Below are 21,255 nucleotides of genomic sequence, written 5' to 3'. Positions count from 1 at the left end.
TGATGACGGGATGGCCCTTCGCATCCGGAATAGAAGCAAATAATGAGGACTCGTATAACATTACGAAGATAGATAAGGGAGGAATTTATTTCGAGCATATAGGGAAAATAAATCACTATGACAGCGAATGGACATTAATTAGTTATTTAGACATCTCGGAAATTCATCGAAAAATTGACTTGATAGATAGTACTTATTTGAATACTAAAGAAGTATGTAGCCATGAAAAAACTAAGTAATTTTTCTCTTTGCGACACATCTTTTATTGTTTTAGAGCAAATCAACTGTATACTCAAGAGAATGTTTTAAGAGAATTAACAGGTAGAAATAGTAACAGCGTGCGCAGAATTAAAAGATCTTACATTGATGGCATAGGAAAACTTTTGAAAGTATTTTTTGGAACGTTAGACACAGAAGACGCTCAACGATATGATGAGGCGATAAAACACTTAGATACTAACGAATATCACATCTTAGATTTATTGAAAACTCAAACTAATGTCATTAAGACGACAATTTCTAATTTTAACAATACTATTACGGATTTTAGTATTAATGAGAAAATCTTTAATAAAAATTTAGATATTCTTTCTAATTATACTAGGGACGTGAATAATATAATGTTTAATATAAATTTGAAACAAGACATTGACGAACATTTATCTCTATTAACGTTAATAACATCAGAAGTAAACAATGAAATTTCAACCATTATAAATGCATTTTTGTTTGCTAAAAATAATGCTTTACATCCACTGATTATTACTCTTGAACAATTCATCGCAGAACTTAGAAAAACTGTGCCACATTTGCCTTTGCAAACCAAGTATCCTTGCAGCCTTACTGTAAATGAAGCGCCAGAGTTATTGTCACTAGTTAATCTTATTTCATACTAGCTTTTGCCCGCGACTTCGTCCGCGTGGCGTGTTATATAAGAGAGAGATCTTTGTGTGTGTGGGAGTGCATATCAAATTTCAAGCATCTAACTTATGCAGTTTAGATTTTTTCATACAATTTTTTTCCCAATAACTCCCATTTTTCAAAATACAGCCAAAAATAAACTTTATATTTACTAAGGTATGCATGCATGCTAGATTGAATCAATTGATTGAATTGATTTTTTTTTAATTGATTGTTCATTGAGTTTTAATTTTAATACACACTTCCTCTCTTCCCTTCAACGTTGCTGTGCCCTACAGGGTCCATGTTTTAGTTCCTATGCCTATGTAACACCCCATTGTACTACATGGAATGCAATAAATAATTTAATTGAATTGAATTGAAAACATCTATCTTACGCGGTTTCGATTTTTTCATACAAATGTTTTTTTCCCGCTAACTCCCGTTTCCGTGGGAATTTTGCAATATCCTGTTGCAACTAAGGTTTAAGTTAACTAAGGTACCTGCATGCCAAATTTCAAGCGTCTAACTTAAGCGGTTTAGATTTTTCATACAAAAGGATTTTCCCGCTAATTTCCGTTCCCGTGGGAATTCCGGGAATTCCTTTCTTAGTGCACCTCTACGGTACATAAGCTATGTCCCTTCCAAATTTCAAATGCCTACATTTAGCCGTTCAGGCTATGCGTTGATATGTCAGTCACTGAGTCAGTCAGTTTCTCCTTTTATTTAGATTTGATTTTTTCATACAAATGTTTTTTCCCGCTAACTACCGTTCCCGTGGGAATTTTGTAATATCCTGTTGCAACTAAGCTTTAAGTTTACTAAAGTACCTGCATGCCAAATTTCAAACGTCTAACTTGAGTGGTTTAGATTTTTCATACAAAAGGATTTTCCCGCTAATTCCCGTTCCCGTGGGAATTTCGGGAATTCCTTTCTTAGTACACCTCTACGGTGTCTAAGGTACCTGCGTGCCAAATTTTAAACATCTTACTTGAATGGTTTAGATTTTTCATACAAAAGGATTTTCCCGTTAATTCCCGTTCCCGTGGGAATTTCGGGAATTCCTTTCTTAGTGCACCTCCACGGTACCTAAGGTACCTGCATGCTAAATTTCAAATGTCTAACTTGAGTGGTTTAGATTTTTCATACAAAAGGTATTTCCCGCTAATTCCCGTTCCCGTGAGAATTTTGGGAATTCCTTTCTTAGTGCACCTCTACGGTACCTATGGTACCTGCATGCCAAATTTCAAACGTCTAACTTGAGTGGTTTAGATTTTTCATACAAAAGGATTTTCCCGCTAATTCCCGTTCCCGTGGGAATTTCGGGAATTCCTTTCTTAGTACACCTCTACGGTATCTAAGGTACCTGCATGACAAATTTCAAACATCTAACTTGAATGGTTTAGATTTTTCATACAAAAATATTTTTCCGCTAATTCCCGTTCCCGTGGGAATTTCGGGAATTCCTTTCTTAGTGCACCTTTACGTTATCTAAGGTACCTGCATGCCAAATTTCAAAAGTCTAACTTGAGTGGTTTAGATTTTTCATACAAAAGGATTTTCCCGCTAATTCCCGTTCCCGTAGGAATTTCGGGAATTCCTTTCTTAGTGCACCTCTACGGTATCTAAGGTACCTTCATGCCAAATTTCAAACGTCTAACTTGAGTGGTTTAGGTTTTTCATACAAAAGGATTTCCCTTCACTACTCTGCTCCTATTGATTGTAGCGTGATGAAAGGTATACTATAACCTGTCCAGGAGTGTGAAGAATAATTGTACCAAGTTTCATTAAAATCCGTCCAGTAGTTTTTGTTTCTATAAGGAACATACAGACAGACAGACAGACAGACAGATAGACAGACAGACAGACAGACAGACAAAAATTTTACTGATTGCATTTTTGGCATCAGTATCGATCACTTATCACCCCCTGATAGTTATTTTGAAAAAATATTTAATGTACAGAATTGACCTCTCTACAGATTTATTATAAGTATAGATTACATGAATGATAAACTTGCTTTTATTATTAAGACACCACTGATTACACAAACAAACTATGATTTGTATAAAATTGTACCTATACCCATTAGAAATAGAGACAGTACATTTATTTTTATTTTACCCAAGGAAAAGTATTTTTTGATTTCTAGTAATAAAATGCATTACTCATATATAGAAGATTTTAGTGCTTGTAGAAAATTGTCTCATGATTATATTTGTAAATTATACTCGCTCCTTGTTCGAGAGGTTTTAAACAGTGTAGTCTACGTCTTATGCTCCAGCATCGTCACAATTTTCAAAGCTCATATCCAAAGCTAAAAAAAAAAGTTAGTTTCCCGCTTCCTGAACGCAGCTGTCAACTAATGTCATTACGGTTTTTGTGCACCGGCGCGTCACTTCGCCTCCGTAAATAAACTAATTGAAAACTAATATTTAATACAAAAACATGATTGATATAGTGCGAAAAATCTGTTACTTACATAATCAAGTGCTTTTTTCTCTAAAAAAGCTAGAAACAGTACCAAAGAAAAAATGTGGATGACGACGAGCGTAAGTTCTTTTTGATAAAACAAAACGTGGATTATACTGGTAAGTCTTAACATTATCCATCTACTAAAACAAGAGAAGATATAATTATGATCAATTCAATTTAATTCCTTTTATTGTCGAAAACAAATTACTTTTTTTTGAGGTTATAATTTTATAATCCTAACATTCGAAGAAGTAACTTAAGTTGGTTCTTATTACTAATAAAAGTAACTAGTTTTATTAACAGAAATAATAATAATATTAAAATTGTATCGTGTTCGTGTTATAACAGTGATTTAAAAGTTATACTTTATTCCGATGTTGATGTTGTTTAAATTCGCCTTATATAAGGCAGGCAAAGATCTCAGGACTATACAGTCTTGACTTTAGTAATTTAATATTCGAAAATCACGATCAAAATAGGCCTAAGCCTTGTCTTCAGTCCCTGATTGCCGCGTTTTTATTTTCATCTGTCAAAAAAAAAAAAAAAAAATTTTTGTTTCTTTTTGTAATTGTGTTCTTGGCTTATGTTGCGGTTGATAACTTACTATCAGCGAATGAAATGAGCAGTTTTTTTATAAAACAAAGAGAACCAGTGAAATATAACCGCAGAATGGCATAGAAAAGTAAATAATTAACTCGGAAATAATTTGACAAGTTCAGATAATTAGATGACAGAAGCACTTCATGTTTACCCTGTTCATCAAGAAGTACCTATGACACAGTAGTACTCAATATCACAGAGGTCATCTACACCATTGGTAGACAAGATACATAACTTATTCAAGATAACACTTAAAACATTTAGAGGATTATAATTGGTTTACTACAAGATAACCATACTTAAAAATGATATTATATATATTATAACAGTACATAATCCCTTCTCACAGTCTCTGTTAAGTGGTGTTAATAATGTTATCTTCTCCGAATGATACTTACAATATAAGATGATGATAATATACCCTAACAATAAAAACAGAAAGAGTGTTAAGAGAGTACAGGCAAAAGATAGCCTTATTATAGTAAGCAATTTCTTCCAAATTACTCTAATCTTATTATAATTCAAGCTTCCAACGTATGGGTGATGATTATTGGTACCAACCTAACCAACAAGAGAACACCACTTGGAGAGTCACCTAGTTAAGCACTAGTAGTGAACTGTCTGACTAGAGAATAGACAGACTATTTGTTTCCCTTTAGAGCTATCACAATAGAGGATAGACAATGGACTCGATGTATCAACCCTATTAACATAAAAATCAACCACTAAGACCATTGCTAAGCGCTAATATACCTATTTTACATTTCCATACCTAGAGCTATCACTTAGAGGATAGACAATGGACTTAAAGGCACAATGCACATAAGAGCTACCATTAGGAAGGTCGCCATTGATAAGCGATAATATACCTATTTGTCATTTCCATACCTAGAGCTATCACTTAGAGGATAGACAATAGACTTGAAGGTATCAATGCAATGAATGTAAGAGCTACCACTAAGAAAGTCGCCATTGACAAGCGCTAACATATCTATTTCTCATTTCCATACCTAGAGCTATCACTTAGAGGATAGACAATAGACTTGAAGGTATCAATGCAATGAACATAAGAGCTACCACTAGGAAGGTCGCCACTGACAAGCGCTAACATACCTATTTCTCATTTCCATACTTAGAGCTATCACTTAGAGGATAGACAATGGACTTGATGGTATCAACCTAATTAACAAAAGATCTACCACCAGGAAGGTCGCCATTGCCAAGCGCTAATATACCTATTTATCATTTCCATGCCTAGAGCTATCACTTAGAGGATAGACAATGGACTTGAAGGTATCAACACAATGAATGTAAGAGCTACCACTAAGAAAGTCGCCATTGACAAGCGCTAACATACCTATTTCTCATTTCCATACTTAGAGCTATCACTTAGAGGATAGACAATGGACTTGATGGTATGAACCATATTAACATAAGAGCTACCACGATTATGGTCGGCATTGGCAAGCGCTATATACCTATTTCTCATTTCCATACTTAGAGCTATCACTTAGAGGATAGACAATGGACTTTATGGTATGAACCCTATTAATATAAGAGCTACCACGATTATGGTCGGCATTAGCAAGCGCTATATACCTATTTCTCATTTCCATACCTAGAGCTATCACTTAGAGGATAGACAATGGACTTGATGGTATCAACTCAAATAACATAAAGCTACCACTACAAGTATCGCCTTTTGCTAAACGCTAGTAGATAGCTAGAACATAGACCAACTATTTTTTATACTTTTATTTCCATGTTTGGTTTGTCACTTGAGGAATCGAAGATAAACCATTGAATTGTCGGGGCTTACCTACCCATGTTGAAACTCAAGATTAGACTAATGCTGAGAAACAATAGACTATTATGTCAAATTGATTATTATAAAATAATGAGAGTACAAATTCTGAAGAAATAACCGACAATTCAAAACCTAAAAGCCTCTGTTCTATTAATCAACCTCAACTGTGCTAGAAATCAAAGTATGTAATGTCAGAGATTACTTTCAAAAGAGATAACTGTACACAAGACATGGTTAGAGAATACTGCTATTAAATTCTTTCAACCAACATCATAAAATTCAAATAGCACATAAATAATAATGAATAACATTGCCCGAAGAGTGAGTAAACGAGATAGCAACAGGATCTTTGGAACAGAGACAACAGTATCAGCAGGCAGCCCCACAGCCAACAGCATGAACAGAAAGCCCACAAGGAACAGTATCAGCAGGCCGCCCCACAGCCAGCAATAAAAGCAGTGATGCAACCAGTCATGATCAGCAGTGCTATAACCAGCAGTACCAGCAGCCCTACAGCCAGCAGTAGTAGCAGAGCTACAACCAGATGTATTAGCAGTCTCACAGCCATTAGTATCAACAGTGGCCCAGGCAGCAAGGCCGTTTAAGAATAGTACCTCATGAGGAGGAAGAATTCCCTATAAAGTTATAATGGGAAAATTTGCACAAGCAAATATATTTTTCAAAATTCTGGTAAAATTAATTCCGAATGTCTATCACTAAAAGTTTTAGCATTATCATTAAGACATGGGATTCAAATCCTGTCTTTGTTAATCAGGAATAACAATACTAATCTCAGTATAAATTGGGGTACCTACCTGATAATATTATAACTTCAATGAAAATTTCCTTCAAGTATTACATTCGAAATTGTAAAATATTGATACCTAGTTCGGTTAGATAGAATAGTTGCCCTTTTTATTATTAACTCATAGGTGAAAAGGAAGGAAAAATAGTTCATTAGTAACATATAACTTACATCACCATTAGCGTTTTCTCTAAATTATGTTGTTGTAGATTTATTATGTTGTTGCTGATCAGCCCAAAACACAGTTTACAATTAATATAAAAATTACAACAATAATGTCCCTCCACTTAATCAATCGGAACCAAACTGCAGTGGAGAAGTAACAATAATATTTTCATGATAAATATATGTTTATCTTATTTTTCGGTTAGTGTTGTAACGTAAATCAGGCAGGTCCCTTCACTAAATAACCTGACATATTAAATCTTCAGGATGGGTACGAGAAGTGAATCCCTGTGCAAACAACAGGATCATGTTAAGTTAGGTTAAAGGAAAGGATGATTTTTACGAACGATGATAATATACCTACACGACCGATAATTAATAAATTAATGTTATCCTTATATGTAACTGCACACCTAAGGGTAAAATATGTTTTTTTCATTTATTTATTTTTTCCAGTAAATAATAGGACGTCACTATTACTGTCCTAAAAGCAAATTCAATAATTATTACACTAAAGAGATAGCTGCGTAAACAATGTTACGTGTGTTAATGTGTTGTGTGTACGTTGTTCTATCATCTGATTGGTGGGTGAAAGGTTGCATAGAGGAATAGGAAAAAAATCCACAACAAGTTATATTTATTATTACCACATAAAAGAAATATACTAAATATTATTACCAAGCCCATATGGTCGATATTAGGTAATACACAATAACTTGGGCTCAGGTAATCTATTTTAATAAAAACAAAATCTTAATTATTACGAAGATAATTATCACACAAGTACATAATGTAAATGCACTTCCTCTCTTTATACTTTCAGCCTCATTTAACAATATCTTATAATAAAGAGGAAAGTTTAGTTCAGTGGTTCTGAATATTTTAATGAAAAAGGTCATTTGAATAAATGTATCGAAATTCTTACTTGCACTTATATTTGTATTTTCTCTAATCAATTTGACATGTTGTCTTAGGATTCATTTAACTACTCAATGTCGACAACAATTGCCAACTTAGCACAGGATGTTACAATCAATCTTGTGTCTGGGTGCCCTCGTCATTACCCGTTCTTCTTTATGTATTTCTTCTTCTTTTATGTATGTAAACAAATAATGTGTAACTTTGATAATTATTGTAGCCCTTGGTATGCCAATGAAAAATGAGTGTTATACTATATGATGAAGTCTCACAGTCCTTTCGACTATAACTATCGTTGTTGTTCAAGAGCTTCGGAAATGTGCTCTATGGTGAGGTCCCTGTGAGGCTCTTATAGCCAATCTTGATGTTGAGCTCATTCAGAAATTTGTTCTTGTGTAGTTCTTTTGTTGTGAAATTGATAGTAATGTGAAATAGGTATTTAATGTACTTGCTCAACTTCAACTTAATTATTTAGAACTATGTATCTATTCTAGTACAGTATAGTATAACCATATATTATATAACATACATAATATCGATTCCATTCTTGAGAACTGGTGAAACTTGTTTAGCGAACAGTTATTATTCTTATTGTTTTTTACATGATAATATCAAAACGTTTGGTGGAACGCCGCGCTGAGTTTATCAGGCGACGGCTGTGCCTCTCACTGCCTTTATTGGGATTAAAGTCATGGGCAGCTTAATTAGCTTTCGTGATAACAATGTACTTTATTCACTAATGAATAATCATATTATTGGTACTCGTTTCAATTTAAATGTTTCATTCCCAACTAAACTTTGAACATCTACACTGTTTAAAACCTCTCGAACAAGGAGCGAGTATAATTATGAGATTAAACGAACTTACCTGTAAGTGAAGTTCTATCTCAATTATACGAAGCTCCTTGTTCGAGAGGACTCCCTCCCTTCAATTTTAATATCCCGCCCTAAAGCTTCCACAGGTGATGGAGTTGTCCATGAAACATGCTTTAAACATAATGACATTAGTTGACAGCTGCGTTCAGGAAGCGGGAAACTAACTTTTTTTTTTAGCTTTGGATATGAGCTTTGAAAATTGTGACGATGCTGGAGCATAAGACGTAGACTACACTGTTTAAAACCTCTCGAACAAGGAGCTTCGTATAATTGAGATAGAACTTCACTTACAGGTAAGTTCGTTTAATCTCATAATTAAATTCACCGCTGTATTCTGTACATGGTAATCCAACTTGTGAAACTGAACTAATGTTCGGAAAGTCGAAAGTTCCAGGAGAATGCGACACTAGATTGGCTTATATAACTAACGAACAATGGTTTAAAATGTATAATGAAAACAAATGGTTATTCGTTGCACCACATAGAATAATTGCAACACTGAGTTGTAGAAATAAAGAACCTTTTGACTTTAATTTAATTGATAGTGGAATACTGTCTATTACAGATAGTTGTAAGTTATATACTGTTAATATTGTACTTCAAACCGAAACTAAGGGACTTGTAAGTGAACGAAATTCATTTTTACCTGCTATTGATATTGTTAATGACGACTGTTGTAGGAAAATTAAAAATAAGAATGTGTCTAGAATTGAATTTATACCATTAAAGTCACATCAAAAATTAGACTTAGAAAGTTTGAATGTAGCAAGTCACCAAATTAATAAAGTTGATGAATTATTATCAAGTTTAGAGCAAGAGACTGTTTATAACAAGGTTGTAAATAACGTTTATTTTGTCTATATTTTCATGTCTATTTTAAAGATTATTGGATTTTATTTACTGTATCGTATAGGAAAATATATTTATAAACGCAAATTCTTTTGTACAAATCAAGGTAGAGTATTAGCCATAGAAGATTCTAAGAGTTGTTGTTCTAGAATCACAAATTGTATTATGTTAAGAGTTAATACTAATCAAAGAAATGATATAGAATTAGATGAAATACCATCAACTAGTTCAAATGATGAATCTGTAACCATTCCTTTGAGAAGAAGCACTAGAGTTGCTCAATTAAAAGTTAATTAAAATGTAATAGTAAATAAGTTAGTAAGTAAGATTGAATAAGTTAGATAAATACGACCTTTTAAGTAAAAAATATATAAATATTGTAATAGATTTAAAAGAAAGATTGTCTTTCTTAACGGGGGAGGATTGTAATGTATGAAAATATTTCATAAAATTGGGACGTACTGTATGTCAGGAATCATTAGCTGGGTGTTGATTTTGGTTTGACGTTATTTGCTTTTCTCATAAAAGATAACTAATTATATTGATTTTGATCATGTTATTGTTATCAACTTCAAATATTTGATTAACGTCCTTAATGTGACTAAGATAATAAGATAGTATATAAGTCACCCTCCACCCCTATTAAATTAGTTCCTTTTGTAATCTTCGCCGGTTCGGTCGCTTTTAATAAATTCTTTGTCGCGTCAATACTAGTAGTATATTATTGGGCATTCCACCCACCTAAGTGAGCGCAGCGAACGGTCGTGAGCAGAGCGAACGATAATATAAGATTAACATCGTAATGTGTATATAAGGTAAATTATATGACTCTTTTAATCATTATAATTTTAGCTATATCAGGTGACATTCATTACCACTATGAAGTTTATTAAACAACCGGATTCGTTGCAAATTGACACTTTTTGTTTAGACACGCAAAACAAAAATATCCGTCATGGTAAACTATTACCTAATACCATCAGGTGTATAGTGTGCGGACCTTCTAATTGCGGGAAAACAAATCTTGTTATTGGTCTTCTTTTGCATAAGGATGGGTTTCATTTTAAAAATGTTTACGTGTATTCAAAAACATTAGATCAACCTAAATATATATTTTTGGAAAAAGTCCTAGACATGGTGCCTAGTGTCTCATTTTCAAAATATAAGGATAGTGAAGAAGTTCTCAGCCCCCAGGATGCTAAACCAAATTCAATAATTATATTTGATGACGTAGCGTGTGAAAATCAGAATAACATGCGAGATTATTTTGCGATGGGCAGGCATCGAAACATAGATTCATTTTATTTAAATCAAACTTACAGTAAGGTTCCAAAACAACTAGTACGAGACAATGCTAATTTGATTATTCTGTTTAAGCAAGATGAAGTAAATATGAAACACGTTTATGATGAACACGTTAACACAGATATGTCCTGGAATGAGTTCCGTGAAATGTGTTCTAAAATATGGAGTGAACCATATAGTTATTTGGTGATCAATAAAGATTGTCAGAAAAATGAAGGATGTTATAGAAATAAATTTGACAGTTTTGTATTTTTTAATTGATCATATCATTTTTCTGATATATAATGTGATGTTACTTGGTAAATCGCGTTATTTTGCCTAAAGATTTTGCAGAAGCACAAACTTATTTTCATAATGGAAGCTTGTTTAAAACGCCAAATAGTCAATGCAGCAGAAGCTGTTAAAAAAAAGGTTAAGAAGTTGCGAAACATTGAAACCGAAAATGAAGAAGCTTTGAAATCTGTATTCAGACCTATAATAAATCCATTAAATAAAATTGCCAATAAACGCCCCCATAAATTGACAGAAAATGGGATTCGCTAAACAGAAAAGCCGAATTATGAAGATACTATCACGCAACCGTATACTGCAAGTTGTGAAAACGTTAATGAAGATGACTATGAAAACAATAATAGTGCCAGTGATAAGGACTACAATGAAAGAAGTAATGATAGTGATAATCATAGTATTGATCTAGAAAATAGTAGTGACTCGTTCAAAACAGTTGAATGGAACGATGATACAGAAGACAATTTGTCTTCATGGTCACTAACTCCTGAAGATTTTACAAATGTTCCATATGGTGTGAGGAATGAACGAGGAAAATTGATGCTTGGTACAATTCCAATCACTATAGGAGACAAGACCATTAAAATAGATGGATACCGATATACTACTACTCCAGGATTAATTGAACTATTATATAAAAAAAATCCAGATTTGTCTTCGGTTACAGAGGACGATAAAAAAATATATAAGTCACTGCTTTTGATTTCCAATGCTCACAGGCGCGATTACGATCCTAAAAAACCGATAAACGGCAATAAAGGTAGAAAGTATCTACAAATTATACAACCTCTTTTCAAGTTACCTAACAATACAACACCAAACCTTAGTCCAATGCCAAAAGGAAAGGGGTTGTCAGTAATGAAGAAGTGGAATAAAAACGTAGATTACGTGTATTGGAATGATCCCAACGAATTGGTTGAAAGATTAAAGTTGTTGATTGCTTCTCAAGAGGCCGGCAATACAGGTTTAGATAATGAAATAATTTCTATTATAGAAGAACTCAAAGAAAGTGGTATTATAAACTAATAAAATACTTCACAGAATATTTATAGTTTCATTCGTAACTTAATAATTAAAAGAACCACACCTGTTTCAAAACCATGAATATTGATAAATTTGGACATCACGTTCATAAAAGAATGCGGCTGCCTGAATTATATGATTTAACTAATTATATGATTTAACGCACGGGAGTGCGGGGCGCGGTACCGCTGACTGACGTGTTTTGCCTCACACTCGTGATTAATTGTGATTTAAAAATACAAGTTTGAAGTTGATACACCGTTGCTATATTTTAGAGTTAGTCCATAGTACGATCTACTAAAGTGTGTGTTTAGAATAAACGAACATCTAGTGTCTGTGCTAATATTGAACAATTTATTTTTGCTGTGAACAATTTTTATGTGCAACAAAGTAGGTAACTGTACAGTGTGACATTAGAGTCGAAGTATCGTTAACCAAACCAGTTCTCGTGGAACGTATTTGCCTACGCAAAGTACGCACATAATAGTTAAAAGTTTCGTCGCTTACTTTAACTGCTCGTTAGCCCAGAGGTTAACTGGTTAGTGTTGCGCGCTTGATCTGTGTATGTAGTGCGGTGGATACCGAGTTCAATTCCCAGTGCTAATAAAGTGACTTTAACCTTTTTAATTTATTCTTTTTGTTTTTCGAAAAACTTTATACTATTAACTACAGTATGTCGGACAACCACATAAGTTGCTCTGGGTGCCGTCAACCAATAAAGGATAGGCGATATTTACGCTGTAGTATCTGTCACGAGAACTATGATATAGTGTGCCGGTGTATCCGAGCAGAGGTTCCGTAACACCTTAACCGGTGAATATAGACTAGCTTGGAAGTGTGTAGCTTGCATCAGCAAACAGCCTAAATCGGGTAATGTGAGTACTCCGGTGCGTTCAGAGGCAGCAATGGATGGAGTTACAATTCGGAGAGGAACTCAAATTACCAGTAGCCCTACGGACCAGATGGATGTCTCGACATTAGAAACCACGCTGAACAATTCAGAACCCTGCACAAATATGGACAGGTCGTCTTTCACTGGCGTTTTTGTGACGGAGATGCGTTTGTTTCGAGAGGAGTTGGCGGCCACTAGGCAGCTGATGTCTGCTCTTAATGAGAACATGGGTAAACTGGTGGCGAGAATGGATGCCTGTGAAAATCGTGTGAGCAAGCTCGACGAACGCATAACAGCTTTAGAAAGTCGCGCTGAAGGTACATCCGCGGGCAGCACCGCATCTCTTCTTGCTTCTATTGAACAACTAAAGGCGGAACTTAATGAACGAGACCAGGAGCTGTTACAGAACGATATAGAAATATCGTGTGTACCCGAGCAAAAGGGAGAAAGCTTGCAACACACAGTAATTACGCTTGCCAGTAAGTTAGGTGTCAGTCTGGGGGAGCAGGACATCGTTACTGCTACGCGAGTGGGGCGTCCTCCGGATGAGTCGGACGTGCTGACGGCAGCGTCTGCGCGGCCGAGACTTATCGTGGCGCGGCTGGCGCGGCACTCGCTGCGTGATCACATGCTGCAGGCGGCGCGAGTGCGGCGCGGCGCCACCACCGAGGGTACCGGGCTGCCGGGCCCGCCGCACCGCTTCTACGTCAACGAGCGGCTGACCCGCACCAACAGGACGGCGTTCCGGCGCGCGCGCGAGGAGGCGAGTCGACTCAACTGGCGCTACGTGTGGTCGCGGGACGGACGGGTCTTTGCGCGTCAGCATCAGGGTAGTGACGCGCCGCGATATCGCCTTCTAACACAGGCAGATATTTCTCGTGTTTTTGGACTTGAACCTATTTGTGGAAACAAATAAGCACATTGCCTTTCTTATTTTAATTATATTATTTTTAATCCTGTCACAAAATAACTTCAAATTAATTACTTGTAAAATAATTTATAGTCTGATAACTAAACTTTGTTTATTAGTTTGCCCACTTTATTTTTTATGTAAATGGTTTTCAAATAAGTTGCCTCTTTTCATTTTACAATCATTTTCTTTGAATACCGCAATATGTTGTGGTACTTTTTGTTTATGCTTTTTATTCCAATTTTCTGTGTATAAGGTGTACATTTTATGGTGTTTTATGACGTGCTGTATCGGTGCAAATCGGTTAATTATCAACTTCAACTTGTTTACTACAGTTAATACAATTTTTTATATATTATTATGTACCTACGCCATATTATTAATAATTAATCATTTTATAACATTTTTAAATATTCATTTTTTGGAATTGCTGATTATATATTTTTGCATGTTTTTTACACATATTGTTTTATATACTATACGTTTTACAAATGCTAACAGATTATACAGTTTACACAAAAAATATTATTTACATATTTATATCCATATGATATAAACAGTGTTTATGCTATTAATTACCCACTCAAAAATGAGACCAATGGCTACTAAAACCAAACTCTTTGGGTTAGCTCTATATAATGTGGGATCACTAAACACAGGACACGACGATTTTCTAGTGGCAATGGATCGCTTTAATGCTGATATAGTCGCCATCAACGAGTCATGGCTACGGGATGGACAGACGGCATGCGCGCCGGCGCCGCCTGGCTACCGACTGCGCCTCGCGCCGCGTCCGCCGCATATGAAGAATGGCCGGGGTGGTGGGGTAGGGTTCTATGTAAAGGATAATGTCCGTGTTCGTTACATGAAAACCTCTAATATCTCTATAGAACAGAAGTGGCTAACTACGAAAATTAATGGATATTCCCTCGTGATTGGAACCGCGTACAGGCCACAATGGGTAGATGTAGATACTTTCATTGACGCTCTGACGGATTCAGTATCTAGGTTTTCACAATATGATTATATGGTTCTTATGGGCGACTTTAATGTTCATATGCTTACACCCAATGACAGTCAAACTATAAAACTGAATCAGTTTTTGCATTGTGTCGATTTGCGACAAGTTGTCACCGAACCTACTCACTTCACTGCAGATTCAGAGAGGCTAATCGACGTTGTGTGCACCAATTGTCCGGTTCGTGAAGTGTCAGTCACCAATATTACCGGGGCACTCGGACATGCAATGATCAATGTTACGTTAACTTTGAAAAAGGAAAAAATATCTCCAAGATTTTTCACCTACAGACCGCTACAGGAAATTGTCATGGCAAATTTTAGTAGTGACCTAGACTCCATTGACTGGGAATCGGTGGCTATTGAACCTTCTGTAGATGATATGGTATTAAAATTCAACACATTACTCACTGAACTGTTCGACCGACATGCTCCTCTTAAAACAGTACGCATTAAAGGCAAAAAATCCTTACCATGGATCTCGGACACTGTTAAGCTTATGATTGAGTTGCGCAACGAGGCCCATGTAAGAAAAACGCGAACAAATCTTGATACACACAAACAATACTATAAAGATCTTAAAAAACTTGTAGTAACTAGCATAAATAACGAAAAACGAGCATATTTTAATTATTGTATTAATTCCAATGTAAATGATAGTGCAAAGTTTTGGAAAAATTTGAAAAACAAAATTTTTATTGATCCAACTAAAGATGACTGCTTGCCAGACTGTTTCGATGATCCTAATCGGATTAACGATCACTTTTTAAATATCCCGGGACATAATGTGACTGCTACTACACTCGAAACGTATAAATTCAATAATTCTACGTTTGGGCCTGATATCCTAGCTCTTAAGCCTGTTCTAGAAACTAATATCTCCAAATATATCATGTCTATTAAGACTAATGCTACGGGGTGTGATGGTATTAGTAAGGACATGATTATTCTTACTCTTCCTAGAACACTATCGATAATCACTACGATTGTGAATAGATCCATTGTAACTGGAGAAGTACCTGCATTGTGGAAGGAAGCATTGGTCACGCCGTTGCCTAAGGTTAGCAATCCCTGTGAACTTAAAGACCTTAGACCGATAAGTGTATTGCCAGTTCTTTCTAAAGTACTAGAAAAGGCAGTATATGACCAGGTAATGAGACATGCAGAGAGGAATAATATCCTTCCCACACTCCAGTCGGGTTTCCGTAGGGGTCGTGGTACCGTTACAGTGCTATTGGATGTTACTGACAATATACTCGCTGAGCAAGACGTGGGTCGGGGAACGATTCTTACACTTTTAGATTTCTCTCGAGCTTTTGATAGCATTGATACTTCCCTTTTATTATCGAAACTAGCTTATTACGGATTTGATTTAAGGGCAGTGGAATGGTTTATAAATTATTTAAATAACCGGTACCAGTCTGTGAGACTTAAAAAACACGATGGTAGCAGCTCTACATCCAACCCGCAAATGGTTCAACGTGGTGTACCACAGGGCTCCATCCTAGGTCCTCTCCTATTCATCATATATAGTGCTGACGTAGTCAATATGATTCAGCACTGCAAATATCATTTGTACGCTGATGACATTCAGCTTTATATTTCGGAAGTCCCGACTAGAATATCAGATGCGATAAAGTTGCTAAATGAAGATCTTAAATGGATCGCTGAATGGTCGGTCAGAAATGCATTGGTACTCAATCCCAATAAGTCTCTATTTATGGTACTTGGATCAAGATCACAAATTGAAAAAATTGTACATCAAAAACCTGTGGTACGCATTCAGGACCAAATTATTAATCGGGTAGAAGAAGCTAGAAATTTGGGTATTCTGATGGATAGCCAAATGCGATTTGAAAAACATGTTGAAAATCTTGTAAGAAATTGTTTTTATAGGATAAAGGTTTTGTACAAAATTAGAAACTTAATATCTGAAAAAGTAAGAATTTCTTTATGTGAGTCATTGGTATTGTCTCGTCTGAATTACGCGGATCTTGTATATGGCCCTCGATTGTTATATAAAACAAGTCGGTTAATACAACGAGTGCAGAATGCATGTTGTAGATATATTTTTAATGTACCGCCGAGGAGTCATATCACTCCTTTTTTAAACAATGCAAGTATACTCAATATGCAATTTCGCAGACGTTTACATATCGCTTCATTAATGTTCGACATAATAAACTTTAAAAACCCAAACTATCTTTTTTCAAAACTTAAATTTCCACATTTTAATAATTTATACAATCGTGGGCATGTGCCAAGAACTTTGCGTCCGCCTTTAAGTGTCCAGCTATATCGAACAGCAGCATTTGCTGGCAGTTTTCGCTACCATGCAACAAAGTGTTGGAATAATATCCCACCACCGATAAGGGCTTTGAAATCTAAACTAACTTTTAAGGAACAAATGAAATCTCTACTTTTGGATATCCAGAAACAGGTAAATTCATAGGATGTTGCATAAGTGGCGAGAATTTTTAAATTTTAATTTGAATTTTACAAGTTGCAAACTTAAAGTATTTATGCTTTTTTTTTTTTCATTTTATAATACAAACTGATATAATATAATTATATGAATAGATACACACACATATACAAATATATATATATATATATATATAAATATATATATACTAATTACATTAACAACATGTGCTAATTATGTAAAATTGTTTTAATAAAAACTTACATATCATACAACTACTTATTTATGTACAGTATACTATTATTTTATACAACTTTTTCAGTGTCGAATTGTATTGGCAAGCATCATCGGTTGGTTCGGTTGCCGTACCCGCGGATTTCTCCAGCCGTGTTGTAGCTGAAAATCAGCGTTTTGTTCGTGAGAGCAAAAACTTGCGCTGAGCTACGACCGATTTGCGCTGCTACAGCACACATACATACCTGGCGTGTTTAATACAGAGCTTCGTCTCTGTTGATTGGCTGTCTGTATCTAATCTTTTTCTTTTTGTATGCATGTGTGTCTGTAGACCAAATAAATGTTTTTATCTATCTATCTATCTAACTAAAACTATTACAAGAACTGATAACGGGGAGTTTAATTTACATTCGCAAAGATTAAGAGGTGTGGTGATACCTATTGAAGCAGACGATGTAGTCAATAAAGAATATGTGGATCAAACAATTCGTAATTTTTATACAAAAGAAGAAATAAAAAGTTATATTCAACAAAACAAGAAAGAAAATATATTTGAAATGCAACTAGCAATAAATCGTTTCAAAGCAACTATTATTGCTTATATAGATCAGAAGTTGCAAAACCTTGAAACACCTAAGTTTAATAAATCTACTCAACATGATAAAACAACAAATAGTGAATGAAATTCATAAGACAGCTCGAAAAAACTTCATACGTCGCTCCGTTATTCTAAAAGGAATAGACGACTTATGGCAAGCAGATTTGATAGATTTTGAAAACATAAAACCCTATAATAAAGGGTTAAGCTTTATTTTGGTCGTGATTGACTGTTTTTCTAAATATGCTTGGGTAGTGCCACTGAAAACTAAAAATAAATTAGATGTTACAAACGCTTTTCAAGAAATATTGGAAAAAAGTAAGAGAACCCCTTGTAATTTGCAAACTGATATGGGTACAGAGTTTTACAATGACAAGTTTTCAAATTTAATGCAAAGTTTGGATATCAATCATTACTCTTCGTTTTCAATCAAAAGGCATCAATTGTGGAGAGATTAATTAAAACTTTAAAAAATAATCTTTACAAATTATTTAGCTTAAATGGAAGTTATAATTGGATTGACAAATCATTAAACGTTGTAGTGACAACATACAACAATACAAAGCATCGTACTACTAAATATAAACCAGTTGAAGTTAATCGAAATAATGCAGCTATTGTTAAAAAAAATATTCAGTCTAAGCTAAATAAACTGTCTTCGTTAACTAAGAATAAATTTAAAATTGGTGATTACGTACGCATAAGCAAATATAAAAGTAGCTTTCATAAGGGATACACTCCTAATTGGTCTACTGAAATATTTAAGATAAGAAAAGTGAATAAAACTGTACCTGTACCTGTACCTGTGTATTTAGTTGAAGACCAAAGAGAAATACCAATATCTGGGGCTTTTTATCAACAAGAACTTCAGAAAACATGTTACCCTGATGTGTATCTTATAGAAAAAGTAATTAAGAAAAAAGGTAATAAATTGTATGTAAAATGGTTAGGACTTAGTGATAGTTATAATAGTTGGATTAACAATAAGGCTATTGTGCAATAAATCACTTTATATAAATATGATTTTCAATTTAAATCCATAACATTATAAAACAAGCAATGCAAGGCAGTGGACTTCTCAATAATTTAATAAACAATTTACCGTTCGAGTTACATTTACCTGGATATAATTACTGCGGTCCAGGAACCAAGTTAGAAAAACGTTTACTGCGTGGTGATAAAGGAGTAAACGGATTAGACGAAGCTTGTAAGGCTCACGACATATCATATTCAAAATATTCTGATTTGAAAAATCGACATAAGGCAGATTTACTATTACTTAACATGGCTAAACATCAACTGAAATCAAAAAAATCAAGCAAAGGTGAAAAACTTGCTTCATGGTTGGTTAGCAAAGTTATGAAGGCTAAATTAAAAACTGGAAGTGGATTAAAAAAATTTGGTTCTCTGGTTTCCAAGATTCGTAAACACGTAAAAAACAGTAGCCCAAAAGATAACAAGACTATGATTAGATGTGCTTATCTCGCTGCGAAGAAACTTGTCTCTAAAAATCATAAAATTAGAGTGCCTCGCGTTTTGCCTTTGCCGAAGACAGGAGGAATTTTACCACTAGTTCCAATTTTTGCTGGATTATCGGCACTAGGCACTTTAGCCGGGGGTGCAGCGGGTATTGCTAAAACTCTTAATGAATACAAAGCTAGCCAACAGAGTTTACGAGAAACGGAACGTCACAATAGGGCAATGGAAATGAGAAAAATAGGGAAAGGTTTATTTGTTAAGCCGTACAAAAAAGGCAATGGATTATACATTAATCATGCAAAAAACTAATTAGTAAGCTACCTAATCGTGCTCTTAGTAATGTGGATATTCTAAAACTCGCCATACATATACCTTATTTTCGAGGTGTGTATATGAAAGATCAATTACCTACAAAATCTAATCTTATTGAATGTGGTATTATAAATTTGGATAACTCTGAAAATAACGGAACACATTGGGTAGCTTATGTCAAAGTAAATAATTATTGCGAATACTTTGATAGCTATGGGGATTTAAAACCCCCGTTGGAATTTTTATACTATGTTCAGAACTGTGAATTATTTTATAACTATACAAGGTTTCAAGAATTCAATTCTGTTAAATGTGGCCATTTGTGTTTAGAATTCTTAATTAACTTTTGGTTTAAATAAATTATGTATTAAGTAAGGAAACATTTTTTTATTTTATCATTTGCACCATGTCTTTTACACTATCAATAACTGGGAACTCCGCTCTTCTATCTACATATTATACACCAACTTTACAATTAGAAGGCGAGTACGAATGTGCACTATTATATTTAGCAACATTTAATTCTATTCCAAATATTGATAAAAGAAACAATAAATTATATATACTACGGTGAAAACAAAGTCATCGAAATACCTGAAGGTACCTATGAACTTCAAGATATAAATGATTATATAAGAACCAAAATTGACGTACCATTCAATCTGTCATGCAACAATAATACAATGACAACATCGTTATTTTGTTCTAAAGATATTAATTTTGAGAAACATGATTCTTTAGGACATTTATTGGGATTTTCTAATCAAGTTCTAGAGGGAAATATATTACACACGTCTCACCTTCCCGTTAACATTTTACCAACGACTGTGGTGAGGGTTGAATGTGATATAGTGAGCGGATCATTTATAAACGGAAAACCAAGCCATATTATTCATGAATTTGCTCCTAACGCACCACCTGGTTACAGAATTATAGAAAGCCCTACAAAAATAATTTACTTTCCAGTAAATCAAAACAATATAAGTTGTATTCACATAAAATTATTAGACGCATACAACAATTTAATTAATTTACGTGGGGAAGAAGTACAACTATATTTCCATCTAAAGAAAACATGATAATCTATAATAAAATGACGACTCCTTCAATTAAAAATACCAGTTATTCTCGAGGCATCAACAAAAGAACATCTAAGAAGTGTAATAATTTATCTGCTGAAAATATAAATTTCCTCAAAAAAATTGGTTTGAATGTCCTAACCTTTCTAAATTGTGTGAAAAGCGCTCGTCGGCAAGAGAGATTCGAAAGAAATAGCTTCGTCTGTTCAGTTTACAAACAATCCATTACTTTATTTTTTTCAAGATATTCGATATGAACTGAATGGTATCGAAATAGATAGAATAAAAAATGCTGGCG

The sequence above is a fragment of the Pectinophora gossypiella genome, unplaced genomic scaffold (genome assembly GCF_024362695.1).
Source record: "Pectinophora gossypiella unplaced genomic scaffold, ilPecGoss1.1 Pgos_51, whole genome shotgun sequence".
Classification (NCBI taxonomy): Eukaryota; Metazoa; Arthropoda; class Insecta; order Lepidoptera; family Gelechiidae; genus Pectinophora; species Pectinophora gossypiella.
The sequence above is the reverse complement of the archived record's forward strand: the minus strand, read 5'-3'. Positions refer to the sequence as shown.